This window comes from Pan troglodytes, chromosome 18 (assembly GCF_028858775.2).
Source record: "Pan troglodytes isolate AG18354 chromosome 18, NHGRI_mPanTro3-v2.0_pri, whole genome shotgun sequence".
NCBI classification, from domain to species: domain Eukaryota; kingdom Metazoa; phylum Chordata; class Mammalia; order Primates; family Hominidae; genus Pan; species Pan troglodytes.
Genome location: NC_072416.2, coordinates 67,652,652 through 67,671,925, shown reverse-complemented (window position 1 = coordinate 67,671,925; position 19,274 = coordinate 67,652,652). Strand labels below are relative to the sequence as shown.

General features: G+C 39.4%; 1 protein-coding gene across 19 annotated transcripts in view; it reads right to left on the bottom strand.

The window, feature by feature from the left end:
• NFAT5 (nuclear factor of activated T cells 5) overlaps positions 1–19,274 on the bottom strand; it is a 136,509-nt gene that overhangs the window by 78,867 nt on the left and 38,368 nt on the right. For 4 of the 19 annotated variants that reach the window (XM_063797331.1, XM_063797330.1, XM_063797334.1 and 1 more), the window contains exon 2: positions 10,987–11,106. The exons of the other annotated variants lie outside the window; for them this stretch is intronic. The gene's annotated coding sequence lies outside the window, so the exon portion shown is untranslated. The remainder of the gene's footprint in view (positions 1–10,986; positions 11,107–19,274) is intronic. 19 annotated transcript variants of the gene reach the window in all.

Here is a 19,274-nt window from a genome sequence, read left to right as displayed (position 1 = left end):
GAAATCCTATTCTGAGGCACAGGACAGTGAGAGAGAAGAAAAAAATTGGTAATTTAATAGGGCAACTTAATTTTTTATTTGTTTGTTTCTTCTCAGTTGGGCACTCTATGTCCAAACAGCTGATCACCCAAATCCCCTTCTCTACTGCTTTACTGTTACTGGTCATTCCAGGAAGAGATGAAAAGACCTCAAGAGTGCAGGGAGATAAGCCACAGGAAACAGCTGGGAAAAGACATGCTTTTCATGCTGTACTCACTCAGCAAAATAACAACATTAATAACATAATTACAGCTACTATTTTTTGAGCACTTTGCAGGGCCAGGCTCAGTATATGTATTTTTCTCATTTAACCTCAAAACAATCCTATGAGGTAGGTTTTATCAATAAAGAATGTGATATCTGTATTATAGTAAAAAAAGAAAAACACGTGATAAAAGAAAGATGATAAAGTTTAGGACAGTGGCTTCCTTTGATGGGAGACAGGAGGAGTAGAAATAAGCTGAGCTAAACAATGGGTTCACAGGTGTTCTTTTTACTGAAGTATATAATCAAATAAAATATATACAACAAAATTAGGGCTATACACGGATAGAGCACAGCCTCACAGAGATGCTGCAAGACTTAAATAAGTTGATCTCTTGAAAAGAAGTCTAAGTTCTTATTCTTTCTTAGAATTTTCATCCCTACCTCCCTACCTCACCCTTGTTGACCTAAGAGCTGGCATTTGGTGTTCAACTGCTTTCGGGTCAGAGAGTAAAAATCAAAATAGTCAGAGAGCCCATCTACTTTATGACTTTTCTCAAGACTGTCTTATTTACTTTCAAACAGTAAAATAAAGTTGTACAACTAATACTATGGACTTGCATCTATACAGAGGTGGATAATAAAAAAGGGGAAAAAAGCTCCGTAAATAAGATGTTTCTGTTTAGTTGTCAAGTAAGCAGCTAAAGAGAAATAAATATCTGTGGTAAAAAAGAATGTTCCTTTGTGTTGGGAATGCTTTAAAAATCTAACAAGAAGTAAACTAATGCTCAGAACAGATATTAGTTACTCAAACAATGAATGCTCTCTGATATGAAATGCAAACATTATAATCCTGAAAAATCCATTTCTAAACATTTTAATCTTTTTTTAAATATTAGATTTTACTTTTAAAAAAAACTCTAAATGTGAAGCTACTCTTGGAATCTGAAAGAGTTAGAAAAAACCTTCAGAAAATGGTTTGGGAATGAAATGCCTTACTCTTCCACCTCTCCATTAACTATCTCAATCAGCTGGTAAATTCCAAGGTTATAATTTCACATTAAATATTCTAAAACAAAATGCCTGGCATCTACAATGTGCCAACATAGTTCTGCATTGAAGAGAGACAGCATTCATTTTGTTAAAAACACTTCAAGCTTGACAGTCATCATACTTGGCATCTCTACTGGAAAAAATGTACTGGCTGCAGGTCCACTGGATATTCAGTTTCTAAAAGAGTATGCAGTCCAAGAATAACTGGTAGGTAATGCTCTGTCTTAACAAATTTTTCTCAATTTCTAAGTTTAAGCCAATTTACTAGTCTGCTGCCACATATTTACTTATTCATAGCACTTCCGCCAGGTTGTATTTAATTACTGTTTTCCTAAAACAATCTAGTGTTTTAAAGTAATTTTAAATAATATATAGCAGTATAAATTATATCAATTTGGGGAATAAGAAAACTAACTTGAGTTCTACAGAGTTTTTTTTTTTTGAGATGGAGTTTTGCTGTTGTTGCCCAGGCTGGAGTGCAATGGCACGATCTCAGCTCACCGCAACCTCCGCCTCTCCGGTTCAAGCAATTCTCCTGCCTCAGCCTCCCAAATAGCTGGGATTACAGGCATTCGCCACCATGCCTGGCTAATTTTGTATTTTTAGTAGAGACAGGTTTTCTCCATGTGTTGGTCAGGGTGGTCTCGAACTCCCGACCTCAGGTGATCCGCCCACTTTGGCCTCCCAAAGTGCTGGGATTATAGGCATGAGCCACCGTGCCTGGCCTTCCACAGACAATTTAATATAGTATAACATATCTTTTTTCTACTAGGTATTATTTTTCACTCAAAAACTTTAAAATTATGTTCAGCCAGGCAAAGTGGCTCATGCCTGTAATCCAGGCATTTGGGAGGCCAAGGTGGGAGGATCACTTGAGCCCAGGAGTTTTGAGACCAGCCTAAGCAACACAGCAACACCCTGTCTTTACAAAAAAATACAAAAATTAGCCAGGTGAGGTGGTGCAAGCCTGTAGTTCCAGCTACTCGGGAGGCTGAGGTAGGAGGACTGCTTGAGCCCAGGAGGTCAAGGCTGCAGTGAGCCATGATTGTGCCACTGCGTTCCAGCCTGGGTGACAGAGCAAGGCCCTGTCTCAAAAAAAAAAAAAAGAAAAGAAAATTGTTCTCTAAATAACTTCTTAGCATGAAAGACAGAATGGAATATACCAGTCACCTAACTATTCTGATTATCTATATTTTAAATTTCTTTGTTATTTTCTGAAGAAATTTCTTGAGTCTATCCTAGAAGGAACAAAACTCTCTAGTTATCAAGAATCCATACACCACTGAGTAAAACATTTATGGTTTATTTATAATTTTTAGATATCTTACAAGAGTACCTTTTCAACAGAGCTTTAAGAACTTTGAGGCTGGGCGCGGTGGCTCACGCCTGTAATCCCAGCACTTTGGGAGGCCAAGGCAGGCAGATCACAAGGTCAGGAGATCGAGACCATCCTGGCTAACACGGTGAAACTCCATCTCTACTAAAAATAGAAAAATTAGCCGGGCGTGATGGTGGGCGCCTGTTGTCCCAGCTACTCGGGAGGCTGAGGCAGGAGAATGGCGTGAACCCGGGAGGCGGAGCTTGCAGTGAGCCGAGATCGCGCCACTTACTCCAGCCTGGGTGACAGAGCCAGACTCCATCTCAAAGAAAAAAAAAAAAAAAAAAAGAACTTTGGACTCAGATGGAGTCCAGGAGGAATAAGAGAGCTCAAAGGAGGGTATCGGAAGCCTAGAGGGGAGGGGGAAGGATACCTATAGAGAATAGGGGGAGGCCTGGGAAGGGATTTCAGAGCTTAAGCAGGGTGAGGAGGACATAAATGAGTGGATGAGAGGGGCAAGAGATATTCTAGACGCAGAGTCTGAGCAACATGAAGAAAGTATCTATATAGGACAGCCTAGTGTGTGGTGTCAGAACCTAAGCAGGGTGAAGAATATATGAATATCTGTGCAGGGGAGGATGGCTCAGGTTGGGATGTTAGTGCCCAAGGAAGTGGGATGAGGACAGCATCCACGCAAGAAAGAAGGCTGATGCACAGGGGGTCTGCCTAGGGTGGGAGGTGGGAACCCAAACAGAACGCAAATCTCCATATGGATGGACAGCCTAGCCCAAGGAGTAAAAGCATGAGTAGAATGAGAAGGATCTCTGTGGAGTGAGCAGGGAGAGCCCAGGATAAAATGCCAGAGCCAGAGAAGGGTGAGGAGGGTATCCATGCAAGGGGCAACCAACAGAGGGTATCATAACCTAAGTAGTAATGAGGATGTCCACATAGAAGGATTGCCTAAGGTTGGTTATCAGAGGTTACCCGGCAGGTATAATTAGTGTGTTCACTGGGCAAGAGAGGGGGAGCCCAGCACGGGGAGTTACAATCCAAGAGGGGTGAGGAGGGCATGTGAGGCCTTGGAACCTGAGCTGAATAAGGAGGGCATCTGTGTAGAAGGGTTGCCTATGGTGGGAAAGTAGAAGACTGACTAAAGAGGGCATTTCTGTAGATAGGCAGCCTGGCATGGGGTGTTGGAGTTCAAATGGGGTAGGGAAGACATCTATAGGGGTTGAGGGAGCAGAAGCAAAGGGCAGTTTTAGGTAGGATTCAAAATCCTAGCAGGATGAGCAAGATAGGAGGCTATCTACCTAGTAGGGCCGCCCAAAGTGGGGAGTAAGAAACCAAGTAGACTGGAGGGTATTCACAGGAGAGCAGGAGGACAGCCCCGGGTGTCAAGAGCATCCATGTAGGAGGCAAGCTATGAGAGGCCAAGTTGGGTAATTAGGGTATTAATGTGTCAGAAAGCGGGAGGCAGTAGCAATGGGAGATTGGTTACAACAGGAGATTGATCAAATAAGTAAACATAGTAAGATGAAAGGAAATCAAGTTTCTCAATAAGATGAAAGGAAATCAAGTTTGTCAAACAGTGAGTTACAAACATAGAGAGAAAAGAAGAAGGAACCCTATGGTATTGCATTGCAGCAGGAGGTACTGATGTGAACTCATCAGTCAATATGTACAGATAGAAAAATATAGGTATAAATGTGTATATATACCTGTGTGTGTGTACAGACATATAAATATACATATATTCCCTAGCTTCTGTCCTCTGAAAGGTCCTAGGAGAAGCAGCACCCCAAAAGTAACCAGGGCTTTTCAGAGAAATAGGATCAGGGCTGGGACAGGCAAAATACAAGATGAACCTGGAATGTCTTGTTTTGCTAAAGGTAAGAAAGTACTCAAAGAATTACGGGGGCATATCAAAAGGACACAAAAGACAGCATGGGTTGGGTGCGGTGGCTCATGCCTGTAATTCCAGCACTTTGGAAGGCCAAGGCAGGCAGATCACCTGAGGTCACAAGTTCAAGAGCAGCCTGGCCAACATGGCAAAACGTCGTCTCTAGTAAAATACAAAAATTAGCCAGGCATGGTGGCACGTGCCTGTAATCCCAGCTACTTGGGAGGCTGAGGCAGAAGAATCTCTTGAATCCAGGAGGAGGTTGCAGTGAGCCGAGGTCGCGCCACTGCACTCCAGCCTGAGCAACAGTGAGACTCCATCTCAAAAAAAAAAAAAAAATTTAGCTGAGAGTGGTGGTGGGTGCCTATAGTCCTAGCTGCTCAGGAGGCTGAGGCACAAGAATTGCTTGAACCCGGGAGGAGGTGAGCCAAGATCGTACCACTGTACTCCAGCCTGGGTAACAGAGCAAGATTCTGTCTCAAAAAAAAAAAAAAAAGAAAAGAAAAAGAAAAAGAAAACCATAAAAGTCCAGGAAACACCAAGGAATGATTTCAGATTCAAAGAAACTAAAGAGATATGATAACTAAATGGACATATAATTCTAAACTGGATCCTTTTGCTATATAGGAAATTATTGGGACAATTTGCAAAACCCAACTAGGATCTAAGGACAAGGTGAAAAAAATGTATTGATGTTCATTTTTATTTTGATAGCTATATTGTGGTTACATAAGGGAATATTCTTATTTGTTGGAAATACCAAAGTATTGGGAGGCAATGAGGAAACATGTCAGCAACTTATTCTCAAATGATTCAGAAAAAAAGCAATAAATTATTTGCACTATATTCACAACTCTTTTGTAGGTTCAAGATTGTTCCAAAAAGTGCATTCAGGCATACATTTCATTAGGAATTTATTAATTACTACGGATTCAAAAAATTCAGCTATGTAACTGTAGCTTCACATTATAAGATCTCAATTTGCAAAGGAATGAATCTATCAGAGTAAACAAACTTATTTCATGTCTTCATTTTTAGGTATCTGGCAATCAAAAACCAATCTAGGGCCGAGCGTGGTGGCTCGTGCCTGTAATCACAGCATTTTGGGAGGCAGAGCTGAAGGACTGCTTGAGCCCAGGATGTCAAGGCTGTAGTAAGCTGTGATTGTGCCACTACATTCTAGGCTAGGTGACAGAGCAAGACCTTGTCTCAAAAGAAAAAAAAAAAAGAGAGAAAGAGAAGAAAAGAAAGAAAAGAGAGAAAAGACCAATCTACCTTGTTCTCCCTCTCACTTTTGCTACACTTTCTGTTTAAAATCAAACAAAACCAAATATTTTAGTTGAAAAAGGCAACAGAATCTTGGTTACGACACACACCATGAGTCTTCTCTTGGTCATATAATTACTTGTTTGACATCTTATTTGCCACAGTCACAGGGGCTAAGTATTTTTGTCTATGCCAGCTCCTCTTCACTATCACCTTCAACCTGACAAAGCAGTAATTAAACATTCATTCAACATTTATTTAGCACCTGCACTGATCTAGGGACACAATACAAAAGAAAGTCACCCTTATTAAGCAGTTCACAGTCTAGAGATAATAAAATGAGTCAAGTTTAAAATAATGCAGTATGTGCTTTAATAAAGTATGAAGTGTTACACAACTGGAGAAGAGGGAACCTTTAATGTTATCTGTGGAGGATCTGAGAAGGCAGCACAGAGGATGTAACACCAGAAGTCAACCTTGAATATTGAAATGGCTATTTAGCAGACAGACTGGGGAAAAGGAAGGAGAAACTATAAAAGCAAACCTGAACAAAAAGAGTATTTTCATCTCAGGTTTTTAGGTAACTCAGTTACTCAGAACATGGAAGTTACAAGCAGTAACATGAGATGAAACTACTAAAGGCAGGGTGAGGCCAGATTATGACAGGGCTTGTGTATCATGCTAAGCAGTAAGGGTTTTATCCCTCAGCGCACAGGGAGCCTTTGAGGGTTTCAAGCAAAGAAATGATAAACTCAAACATATATTTGAGGAAGATCATCCTACCAGGAATACAGAGAATAGATTAGGTCCTAGAGATGGCGATGAGTAAGAAGGTTTTTACAATAATAGCCTAAGCAAGAAATAATGAAATCCTGAACCAAGGCAGTGGCAGTGAAATAGTCAATAGGCTACGAATTTAAAGCTGTTTAAATGGATGAACTAAATTGGATGACTGGCTACGGTGGGGAAGGGAGAGGGAAAAAAAGGAGAGTTCCAAGTAGCACATAGGAACTCTGGCTTGGGAAAATTGATAAAAAGTGGTGCCATTTCCTGTGATAGAGAATATAGGAGTTAAGAATAAACCTGGAAAGAGAATTCAGTTTTAAATGATGAATTTGGATGCCTATGGGACATCCAAGTGAATACATAAACAGGAGAGAGGTCTAGCAATTGATGTTACTAAACAAATAGCCTGCTTTACTTTTGTTTTTTATATCAAATCTGTCCTAGAACTACAGTTTTGCTTTTTTTTTTTGAGACAGGATTTCGCCCTGTCACCCAGTGACATGATCACAGCTCACTGCAGCCTCAAGCTCCCGGGCCTAAACTGATCCTCCTACCTCAGCCTCCCGAGTAGCTGGGACCACAGGTGTGTGCCACTATGCCTAGCTAGGTTTTTGGTGTGTGTGTGTGTGTGTGTGTGTGTGTGTGTGTGTGTGTGTGTGTGTGTCTGTGTATGTGCTTTATAGAGACAGGGTCTCCTTTTGTTGTCCAGTCTGGTCTCCAATTCTTGGGCTCAAGTGGTCCTCCTGCCTCAATCTCCCAAAGTGCTGGGATTATAGGCATGAACCACTGCACCTGGCCTAGATTAATTTATTTAGAGTTATTGCTTGCTTTTAAAAATACACATAAGAAATAAAAATTCAACTTGCCCATGATCTCATCAAAGATAACCATTAAAACAATGGTATACTTATGCTTCCTTTCCATATTTTAATGCAAAGTTTTTAAAAGTTGAATAATATACATAAACAATATCAAATTTTCACTTGAATATAACATTAATTTTCTACATGTACCATTTTTTTGACACCCCTCAGGTTGTTACAAATCATCTTTGTATCTATTTCCTACTTCTCCAAATGGGTTGAAAACCCTTCATGGACCAAAACTATGTCATGTCTTCTCTGACTAAGGTTCGGCAGTACTCTACTTACAAGAGACACTCAATGTTTGTTGATGAGGTTATCAAAATATTAAGGAAAGCTACTGGATAATAATTCTAAGTTGTAAAACAAGCTTCAAGAAAACTTCTAATTTTAATATTATTTCAGAAACACTGCTAATAAATAAGAGGTAATAAATGAATATATCAGTGGTGAAGAAACAACATTGTACCTGCTATAAAATGAACGACAGCTCAGTAAATATTCTCATTCATTTATTCATGTACTCATTCACTCAATAAATATTTATGGACTGCCTGATGTACACCAGGCTGGGGATACATCAACAACAAAACAGACAAAAATATGTCTTCATGGACCTTCCATTCTAATGGGCTTAAATGACAGTGACTGCTTGCTTGTCTGGTGCTATAGTCTGAGTGTTAGTGTCCTGCCAAAATTCATGTTGGAACCTAACATCCAATGTAATAGTGTTAAGAGGTGGGGCCTTTTAGGAAGTAAGTCATGAGGGCTCTGCCCTCCCAAAATGGAATGAGTGCCCTTATAAAAGAGATTGAAGGACACTGCCTTGGCCCTTTCACCACATGGGTACACAATAAGAAAGCATCATCTTCAAAGCAGAGAGCAAACCCTCAGCAGACATATAATCTGTTGGTGCCTTTATCCTGGACTCCCCAGACTCCAGACTGCGGACTATCAGCAATACATTTCTATTGTTTATAAATTACCTTGCCTAAGGCATTTTGTTATAGCTGACAAACAGACTAAGACATCTGCTAAAGAGAAAAGGAGACTCCAGTTTCCTCCAATTTTCTACCCTTACTAAACTCACATTTAATTGTTACCAGTAAAATAAGCTCATTTCTGGAATGTAAGCAATAAAAAATGTCAACATACATTCATTTTAAAATTTAGAACACATACTTAAAACAGAATTTTGCTGAGTGCTTATAAAACCAATACTGAATAGAGATCTGTTCCATGGCTATTAACAGCTAACCATATTATATAACCATATATTTAATAATCATTCCTTTCTAAACTAATCATGTCCTTGTAAACATACATAATAATCTATCAATGAAAAGAAACAAGCAGAATTACAATTTATATTATTTTACATATATTATTTTGTTGTTGATCTTGAAAGACAGTCTAATATTAAATTCACAAGATCAACAGCATTTTCAAAAATAAGAAAAAACTAATTTTGTCACCATTTGTTCATTTCGTGTGCATAGGTACACACACAGTAAATCACATGTTCACAGAAACCCGAGTCTGTTCCCAAAAAGCTTTCAGTCCAGTGAGGTTGACTGAAAGCACATAAATAGCCAATCAAAACTGTATCAAGACACCGGAGCTATGAGGGAAAAAAGGTAGTAGGAGAGAAGAAATATATAGAGGGCCATGCAAGAATGGTATGAATGTAATGAATGTAGTTTTAAGGGATTAATCTAATCTAAATTAATCTAAAATTCACATTAAAAGCAAGAATTTTAGAGGTAGAAGTGGTGAAAGTATTTGGTGTAACCCTCAGTTTTTACAGAGAGGAAATTATGTTCCAATTAGGTTACGACTTCCTTTGTAGAGCCAAGACTAGCTAAAGCTGGGTCCCAGGCAGGAGAATAGCTGGCTGAAAGATAAATTCTTTCCCCAGCATTCCTGTCTATGCAATTAGAGTAACACTGAGGTTAGGAATGCCATCTATTTTACTTACTATATTATTATGCCTGGCACATAATGGGCATTTCAATAATGTGCTTAATAAATAAACAAATGAATGAATACGCAAATCATCTACCTTAAGTGATTCTACCTAAACAATTCTAAAACATAAATTCCTGTTTTTATACCATAATCTTAGAGACGAAAAACAAAAATATTAGACAAACAAAAACCAAAAAAACCCATCTTGTTTTCCTTTCTGTCATTACCAGAATATCCTACTACCTGAACTAAAAATGTTATCTTTCTATGTTATATTTAATCCAAATACCCTGTCCCCTCACGTCCTATCTTCCAACTTCTACCCCATTATCACCTAAATCACCAATTTTCTGATTAACAAAAATCACTTTTCATATCTCAGGGTCTTCACTTTCAGTTATTTTTAAAGCCTTAAAAAGTTAGTTTTCTTTTTTTCTATTTATACACACAATTTTTTTCCCTTCTTTGACCCAACACTGAAGAACTCAACAAGACACTCGCTCTGTCTGTCTCTCTCTCTCTCTCTCTCTCTTCTTGTCTCACTCTGTTGTCCAGATTGGAGTGCAGTGGCACAATCATTGCTCATTGTAGCCTTGACCTCCCAGGCTCAAGTGATCCTCACACTTCAATGTCCCAAGTATGCTGGGCCTACAGGCTCATGCCACCATGTCCAGCTAATATTTTCTTTTTTCTTTTTCTTTTTTTTTTTCCAGTAGAGACAGGGTCTCACCATGTTGTCCAGGCTGGTCTTGAATTCCTGGGCTCAAGCAATTCTACCACCTTGGCCTCTCGAAATGCCGGTATTACAGGTGTGAGCTACTGCACCTGGTCCTACTTTGTCTTTTCTATTCTACACAAAGATGATCACCCACAAGCAAGTATTCAGACCTCATACTTTGAGATATAAGCTGATGTTTACAGAGATCAAAAATAAGTGTCTACAATGAGTGGCAATGAACAAATGATCAAATTCATTACTTCTGCCTCTTAATTCAATTTTTTCCATTTTAACTTTGTTTCCCTTACTTCCCGTACAACTGCAGAATGCCTCTAACTTAAGACTGGTTTTCAACAGGGAATACCAGAATTTCATGTAGACATATGTATATTTTTTTTAACCTGAATGAAGATGCCTGGGATTTCATCACAGACCGACTACTGAATAAGGGTTTACAGGGAATAAGATCACAGAATGTATATGTGTATAAAGTTTCACAAGTGATTCTGGCTAACAGCCATTACTCTGAAGCATGAAATTCTGCTGGAATGAAAATGGATTGACTTGTATTTACTACCTCTTTAAGCATTGCTAGTTAATTCATTTTTTTCTGAAGAGTCTAGGAAAGAACAGCAACCAAAGACCTGAACCACCTTCTTCTGCAGATTACCTAAATACTTTTTTTTTTTGAGGTGGAGTCTCGCTCTGTTGCCCAGGCTGGAGTGCAGTGGCATGATCTTGGCTCACTGCAAGCTCTGCCTCCTAGGTTCACGCTATTCTCCTGCCTCAGCCTCCCGAGTAGCTGCGACTACAGATGCCCGCCACCACGCCCAGCTAATTTTTTGTATTTTTAGTACAGACGGGTTTTCACCTTGTTAGCCAGGATGGTCTCGATCTCCTGACCTCGTGATCCGCCCGCCTTGGCCTCCTAAAGTGCTGGAATTACAGGCGTGAGCCACCACGCCTGGCCAGATTACCTAAATTCTTAAACCTAGAGGAAAAAACAATTATATTTACATAACAAAAAGGGGAAATAATTGTTGTATCTTTTTCCTGACTAAAATGACAACTACTATTTCACATGGTGGTAGATAATTTTCAGTATACTTAGATTTGATACATGTAGACTTGAATATACCTAAAATAGTGAAACAAATTAGCAGAGCTCCTATTATTTCAGCCTGAGAGAAATTATCTAGAATTACCCCTTATAGGCAAAGACTAGATTCTAAATGAGTAAAACTGACTCACTGATAGTGTATGGTACCCCTCCAGATCATCTGCCTGGCTATTCTCTAGCACAAATAATATTTGTTCTATAAAAGTTTAATACATTGTTTCTTACCAAAAAAGAATACTTTGATTGTGCTATATTAACCAGAGGTCAGTTTACTGATAGAAAAGGCCATTATTTTTTTATTTTTATTTTTTTAGAGACAGGGTCTCACTCTGTTGCCCAGTAGCATAATCACAGCTCACTGCAGCCTCAACCTCCTGGGCTCAAGCAATCCTCCCAACTCAGCCTCCCAAGTAGCTGGGACTACAGGCATAAGCCACCACGACTAGCTAATTTTTGTATTATTTTGTAGAGACTGGGTTTCACCATGTTGCCCAGGCTGTTCTAGAAGGCCGGGGCTCAAGCGATCCACTGCCTCAAGCTCCCAAAGTGATGGGATTACAGGTATGAGCCACTGTGCCTAGCCACAAGGCAATTTTTTAAAACATGAATTGTGATAATGATTTTCATTTGTCATTTACAATAGCAAATGAAAAGATAGCTTGTGCAGTCCTTTGTGCCACACGTGGTCTATAAATAGAAACAGAGAAACAGCTCTAGAAAGTTGAAAATTTTCTAAAAATAAATAACTGAAGTATCATGACTTAAAGTTTACAAAATATTTTATATGCACAATCATAATATTATTTGTGAAAAGTGCTTTGACATAAAGCATACATAAACAAAAATGGATAATTATTACTGATCTTATAGGTCATAATTTCAGAATTGACTCTTTTTTATTAGTGGTTTTTTTTTTTCTTTTTTTAAAATGACTAAGTCTTGGCTCTGTTGTCCAAACTGAAGTACAGTGGTGTGATCATGGCTTACTGCAACCTCAGACTCCCGGGCTCAAGTGATCCCCCTGCTTCAGTCTCCCAAAGAGCTGAGATTACAGCCATGAGCCACTGCACCCAGCCAGTTTTAACTTTTTATTAAAGCATGACATATACATACAGCAAAGTGTACAAATCTTAAGTCTTGAGCTTGCAGAATTTTATAAAGTGAACATACCCATAACCACCACCCAGCTGATTAAGCATCCCTCCACATGCTTCCCCACTTCCAGAAGTGACAGATCTTCTGGCTTTTATCACAGACTATAGTTTTGCCTGTTTTTGAATTTTATATAAAAGAAATCAGACAGGATATGGGTGCAGACCAAAAAAAAAGCCACAAGTCATTTTTGGATCAGTTTTGATTTATTGAATTTTCTCCTCATTAAGTGTTTCCATGACTGGTGATTTTTTTATTGGATACCAGATATTGAGAATTTTACCTTGTTGTGTGCTGAATATTTTAGTACTCCTATAAATATTCTTGAGCTTTGTTTCAGGATATGGTTAAGTTACTTGGAAACAGCTTGATCCTTTTGGTTTTTGGTTTTTGCTTTTTTTTTTTTTTTTTTTTTTTGAGACAGTATTACTGTCACCCAGGCTGGAGTGCAATAGTACAATCCCGGCTCACTGCAACCTCCGCCTCCCGGGATCAAGTGATTCTCCTCCCTCAGCCTCCCGAATAGCTGGGATTACAGGTGCCCACCACCATGCCCAGCTAATTTTTTTGTATTTTTAATAGAGACGGGGTTTCACCACGTTGGCCAGGCTGGTCTGGTGATCCGCCCGCCTCAGCCTCCCAAAGTGCCGGATTATAGGCGTGAGCCACTGTGCCCGGCCTTGGTTTTTGCTTTTAAGCTTTCACTGGCAAGAACTAAAGTGTGTTTAGTCCAGGGCTAATTTTTCCCCACTAATGAGGAAAGACCCTTCAACACTACCCAATGCCCCTGAAAATAAGACATCATATCCAGTCCTTTGTGAGCTCTGGAAACTGTTCCCTCTAATCCTCTCAGGCAGTTCCCCCCCTTTCCAGCCCACTCCCCATCCTTGAGTAGTTCCCCACATGCATACAATGATTACTACTCAACTAGATACTCTAAGGAGATCCTCTATAGATCTCCAGAGTTCTCTCTGAGTGTGTCTCTCCTTTCCAGTACTCTGCATTGAGAACCCCGGCCATCTGGGCTTCCCCAGACTCCTAGCTCTACCACTTCAACTTGAGAAGCTTAAGAAGACTGCTGGGTGGCCAGGCGCGGTGGCTCACGCCTGTAATCCCAGCACTTCGGGAGGCCGAGGCGGGCGGATCACGAGGTCAGGAGATCGAGTCCATCCTGGCTAACACGGTGAAACCCTGTCTCTACTAAAAATACAAAAAATTAGCCAGGCGTGGTGGCAGGCGCCTGTAGTCCCAGCTACTTGGGAGGCTGAGGCAGAAGAATGGCGTGAACCCAGGAGGCAGAGCTTGCAGTGAGCAGAGATTGTGCCATTGCACTGTACCACAGCCCAGGAACTTTCTCCTGGCAGTAAGCCAGGGCAACTGTAGGCCTCATCTCATTTGTTTTCTCTTAGGGACCATTGTTCTTCATTGCCTGATGTTACATATAAAGAAAATAATTGTTTTATATATTTTATCTGGCTTTTTAGTTGTTTTGGGCAAGAGGTAAACCTAGTCTTTTCATTAATCTACCTTGGCTGGAAGCAGAAGTTATTCTATTGTAATTTTAACCCATATCAACATGTTCTTTGCTCAGGAAGGATTAAGAATTAACATTACCATTTCTACTTGACAACCTTTAACAGATTTGAAGAATTTTCAGGTTAGTTAATTTAATATTCAATAAATATTGTATGTGCCTTATGTAACATGCTGGGTTAAGCCCTTTGAAGCTTAAAAAATTAGTCTTAATTTTGTAAAAGCACAAAATACTCTGTACACACACAAGTGTATCCTCTAAGTGCAAAGGGATTTAAAAGAAATTAAAGATGCAGTAGTTCCTGCCCTCAAATAACTGAAAATCTAGCTGGGATAAGGTTACACACTTACACACACACACACTCTTAGAGAATAAAAATAAGCTGTACAATATCGACAATGGTGATAATTAAAGACAAGAGACAGGAAACCAGGGTCCTGAGTAGTTAAAAAGTGCCGTTTGGATCAGATCTAGTAATGGACTAGCACAAGCTTATCAACTGTATAATAAAGCAGTTTTTCTTTTCTTTTCTTTTCTTTTCGAGACGGAGTCTGGCTCTGTCTCCCAGGCTGGAGTGCAGTGGCTTGATCTTGGCTTACTGCAACCTCCAACTCCCAGTTTCAAGGGATTCTCCTGCCTCAGCCTCTCTCGAGGAGTTGAGATTACAGGCGCGCGCCACAACAGCCGGCTAATTTTTTATATTTTTGGTAGAGACCGGGATTTTGCCATCTTGGCCAGCCTGGTCTCGAACTCCTGACCTGAAGTGATCTGCCCACTTTGGCCTCCCAAAGTGCTGGGATTACAGGCGTGAGCCACCGTGACCGGCCAATAAAGTAGTTTTTCTAGTACACTGTTACAGGATTATACTACCATAAGCATTTAGTTTTCTAATTTCTTTTTAAGCACCATGGCCCTTTTGAAATTATATCAAATGCAGAAGTACCTTTTCAGAAATCATAGTTAACAGCAGTTTGACTACTACTGGTATGAGGAAAACAAACACATGAAAGGGAGTAATGAAAAGAGAGAGTGGAAAATGGAAAAAGTATGTCACAGAATCAAGTCAGGAAATTGAAAGTACCTTAGAAAAGAAATTGAGAATCTCTTCCACTGACATGAGAGAAAAAGAAAATAGAAAATGAGAAGACCAAAATAAATTTTTCAGAAGAAGTCACAAGTTGAGAAGCTTTAGTGAGATGGATTCAAATGCGCTCTAGAAGAGAATTCAGTTGTTTCCATTTGCCAGTGGCTATGCTGTAGAAGCAGATGCTTAAGAGGTATGTAAGAAATCCTTCTACACCTATTTATCTTTAAAGGGCCAATTACAAAATATGGAAGAATTAAGGGGTTAAGACTCAGGGGATAAAGGTTCTAGTATTAGAGGTTGTCAATATCATTGTTAAAAGCACATAAATTTTCATTTGGCTTGATCAGAAACTCACAATCATGACTATACATAACAGATAATTAGGACGCATTTCAAATATTTATTGTAATTTCTCTTTTTTTGCATTAAGGGGGATAAAGTAAAAAGAAGAAAGTCACAAGGTTCCTTGGAAAAGTCTACAACCATTATACAAAGCATCTGATCCTTGTGTCAGTATACCAATATTGTTTATAATAAATAAGAGGTAGGCAGCATGTCATAATGAAAGAACAAAGGTAGTCAGAACTGAGGTTTCATCATAAATTTATCACTTATTTTTTGTGTGACCTTGGACAAGTTACTTATCACAGCAAGCCTTGGCTGTCTCATTTATAATACAGTGGTAATACCTATCTACCTTGTAGAGTTGTAAGCACTAGCAATAATGTGTAGAACACACCTAGAACTATTATTAATATATTAATTGGAGCTACTAACATAAATAAAAACTATAATTTCTGCCCTCAAAAGGGTTAGCAATGAGGAGGTGTTACTAAGATATTCCACGGGCATTATTTCTTTTATTCCAAAGGCAATCTGATGAATACCTCATGCCCATTTCAAGGTGACTCTGATTTCACTTCACAATACACAGCTTTCCTCTTGTTGTTGTTGTTGTTCTGAGACAGTCTCCCTCTATCACCCAAGCTGGAGTGCAATGGCGCCATCTCAGCTCACTGCAACCTCTGCCTCCCCAGTTCAAGCAATTCTCATGCCTCAGCCTCCTGAGTAACTGGAATTACAGGCGTACCACCACGCCCAGCTAATTTTGTGTATTTTTAGTGGGGATGACGTTTCATTATGTTGGCCAGGCTGGTTTTGAACTCCTAGCATCAGGCGACCCACCTGCCTCGGCCTCCCAAAGTGCTGGGATTACACCCGTGAGCCACCATACCCAGCCACAGTTTTCCTTTCTACAGGTCTTGTACTTCCTATAGTAAGTACTTGGACTGCAGAAGTGTTCTGTTTCGCCTGCACAGTTTAAAAAAACATTTAAAATTAATTGCCAACATTTAAAAATCAGATTTTACATAAAAATCTCAGACTTTTGGCTTCTCTTGAATCACAGGATCCAGCAATACTAAATCCACAAGGAAAACTGGAGCTGCCTCCTTTAGTGTACTCTCAAGTTACCTAAAGTACCGTTCAGCCAATTTCTCTAATTGATATTATGCTGTCTGTGCCCTATAGGCACTTGAGTTCTTCAGTCTCTACACTAGGGTTTGCAAGATATGGAAGGGGAAGATGGGAGGATGAAAAATGAGTCTTTCCTGAAGAAACCTTGCAAGAGGTTAAAGACGAGAACAGTGAGTGGTCCCAACTTTCTTGATCATATAGCCCTTTCCAGAGGCAAATTTAATGAGAAAGAACTGCCTACAATAGCCAAGGGCTGGTAAGTACCTATCTTCCAGAGGGTAAAAGGATATAGTACCAAAACATTCCTATTAAAAGAAAAAAGGGAATAGACTTTCACAGAACTTAAAAGACTCTAAAAAGAGTTTAGTCTATTTCTTTACAGAAATAAAAACTAGGGCACAGAAACTGAGGATTTCTCCAAAATCAGATAGTTGATAGCAAAATCAGAATTAGAAAGAAGTTTCTCAAAAACCAAAAGTTCAATTTAACAAACATTTGCCCAGCACCAAGCCATGCTCCCTGCAAGATGCTATGATACAAATGTATACAGTAGTACTCTTTACTGTATACTACTTTTCTATTTTCTTTTTGAGACACTGTCGCTCTGTTGCCCTGGCTAGGGTGCAGTGGTGCAATCTTGGCTCACTGCAACCTCCGCCTCCTGGGTTCAAGAGATTCTCCTACCTCAGCCTCCCAAGTAGCTAGAATTACAGGCGCCCACCACCATGCCTGGCTAATTTTTGTATTTTTAGTAGATATGGGGTTTCACCATGTTGGCCAGGCAGATCTCGAACTCCTGAACTCAAGTGATCCACCTGCCTTGGCCTCCCAAAGTGCTGGGATTACAGGCGTGAGCCACCGCACCCGGCCTCCATTTTCTTGTTTAACTAATATTTTTATAGAATTTTTAAACATCCAATAAAGGCCATTTTCCTTTAAAAAAGAAAACTTATACTTAAAAGAATTAAAAATTGGTAGTCAAACAAATACATGTACACATATGCTATTATAGGATGTGAACAGCAACACTATTCACAATGGCCAGAAGGTGGAAATAACCTGAATGTCCATCAGTGGATGAATAGGTAACACAAATTGTGGTATCCATAGAATGGAACAGTATTCCCCCACAGGAATAAATGAAGTACATGCTACAAGGTGGATAAACCTCAAAAATATTATACTGAGGGAAAGAAGCCAAACTTAAGAGGTCACATGTAAATCCAGAATAGGCAAATCCATAGCAATAGAACACAGATTGGTGGATGCCATAAGTTGGGCTCATGGCGGGCAGGGGAGATTGAAGATGGACACAGGATTTTCCTTCTGGGAATGATAAAAATGGCTTTGAACCAGACAGATAGATAGAGGTAGTGGTTGCACAACACGGTTTTCTTTAAAATGATTGATTTTTTGTGCAGTTCACCGCAATAAAAATTTTTTAAAAAAGAACTCCTACTCATGGACACAAAGAGAGGAACAGACACTGGGGCCTACTTGGAGGTCGAGGGTAGGAGGGAGAGGGTCAGGAAAAAATAACTATTGAATACTAGGTCTAGTACCTTGGTGATGAAATAATCTATCTGTACAACAAACCTCAAATCCGAGTTTACCTATATAAAAATTCCTTATTTGACTACCAGGTGGAATATGCCACCTAATTCAATGAGATCACTCTGCCCATTATAAAAGAAAATTCAATTGAGCACCTACAAGGTACCAAGAGCAGTGCTAGATCCTTTAAATATACATTATTTCAGCAAATCTCACCCAACCAAGAGAGAAATTTATCACAGTAGGAAGTACGGAGTGTGTGTGTGCACGCTGTCCTGGTACCAAATTGCCTCCATTTAAATCCCAGCTCTGCTGCTTGCTTCTATGTGCCCCTGGACAAGTTACTTTTAGTCTGTTTTCCTCTCTGTAAAATAGGAGTAATGATACTATCTAGACTTTATATGGTTGTTCTGAGGATTAAATGCAATAATCCAAGAATCCACTGACCTAGGCTATTAGAAAGAATTAAAACAAATATTAGCTACTAAAATTAATTATATAATTAAGTATAATATAGCTAAAAATTAATGTTGTTGGAAATTTTTAACTGTTAAGTCTCTCCACCATCAAAAGCTGCTGCATGTGATAATACTGGCAAGGAAATTGTTCAAATCTCAAGTTTTTCTATTTAGTATATCTACAAAGGAAATGATAATCCTAGAATTATACACACATCACAGAATCAGACCTTAATACAGAAATATGTTCTGTGTTTGTTTTGAGATAGGGTCTGACTCTGTCGCCCAGGCTAGAGTGCAGTGGTGTAATCTCAGCTCACTGCAACCTCTGCCTCCCAGGCTCAAGCCATCCTCCCACTTCAGCCTCCTGAGTAGCTGGGATCATAGGTACGCATCACCATGCCCAGCTAATTTTTGTATTTTTTTTAGAGACGAGGTCTTACTTTATTGCCCAGGCTGGTCTCAAACTCTTGAGTTTAAATGATCTGCCCACCTCCCAAAGTGCTGGGATTACAGGCATGAGCCACCGTGCCTGGCTGATATGTTCTATTTTAACTCCAACAATGCATGATATAAATGACAAACCTGAAGAAGATTTAGAGGGCTGCCATAAATATAAACACTGCAAATTAAAATCCATGAGAAAAAATTAAGATAATCATAAAAGTTTCAGTTATAATGTTCTACTACATGAAGATTCCTATTTTAATATTTGCACACTTTAGGTTATAAAAGTGATAGACAAAAAGGATGTATAAAGGATTTAAGGGAGATATAA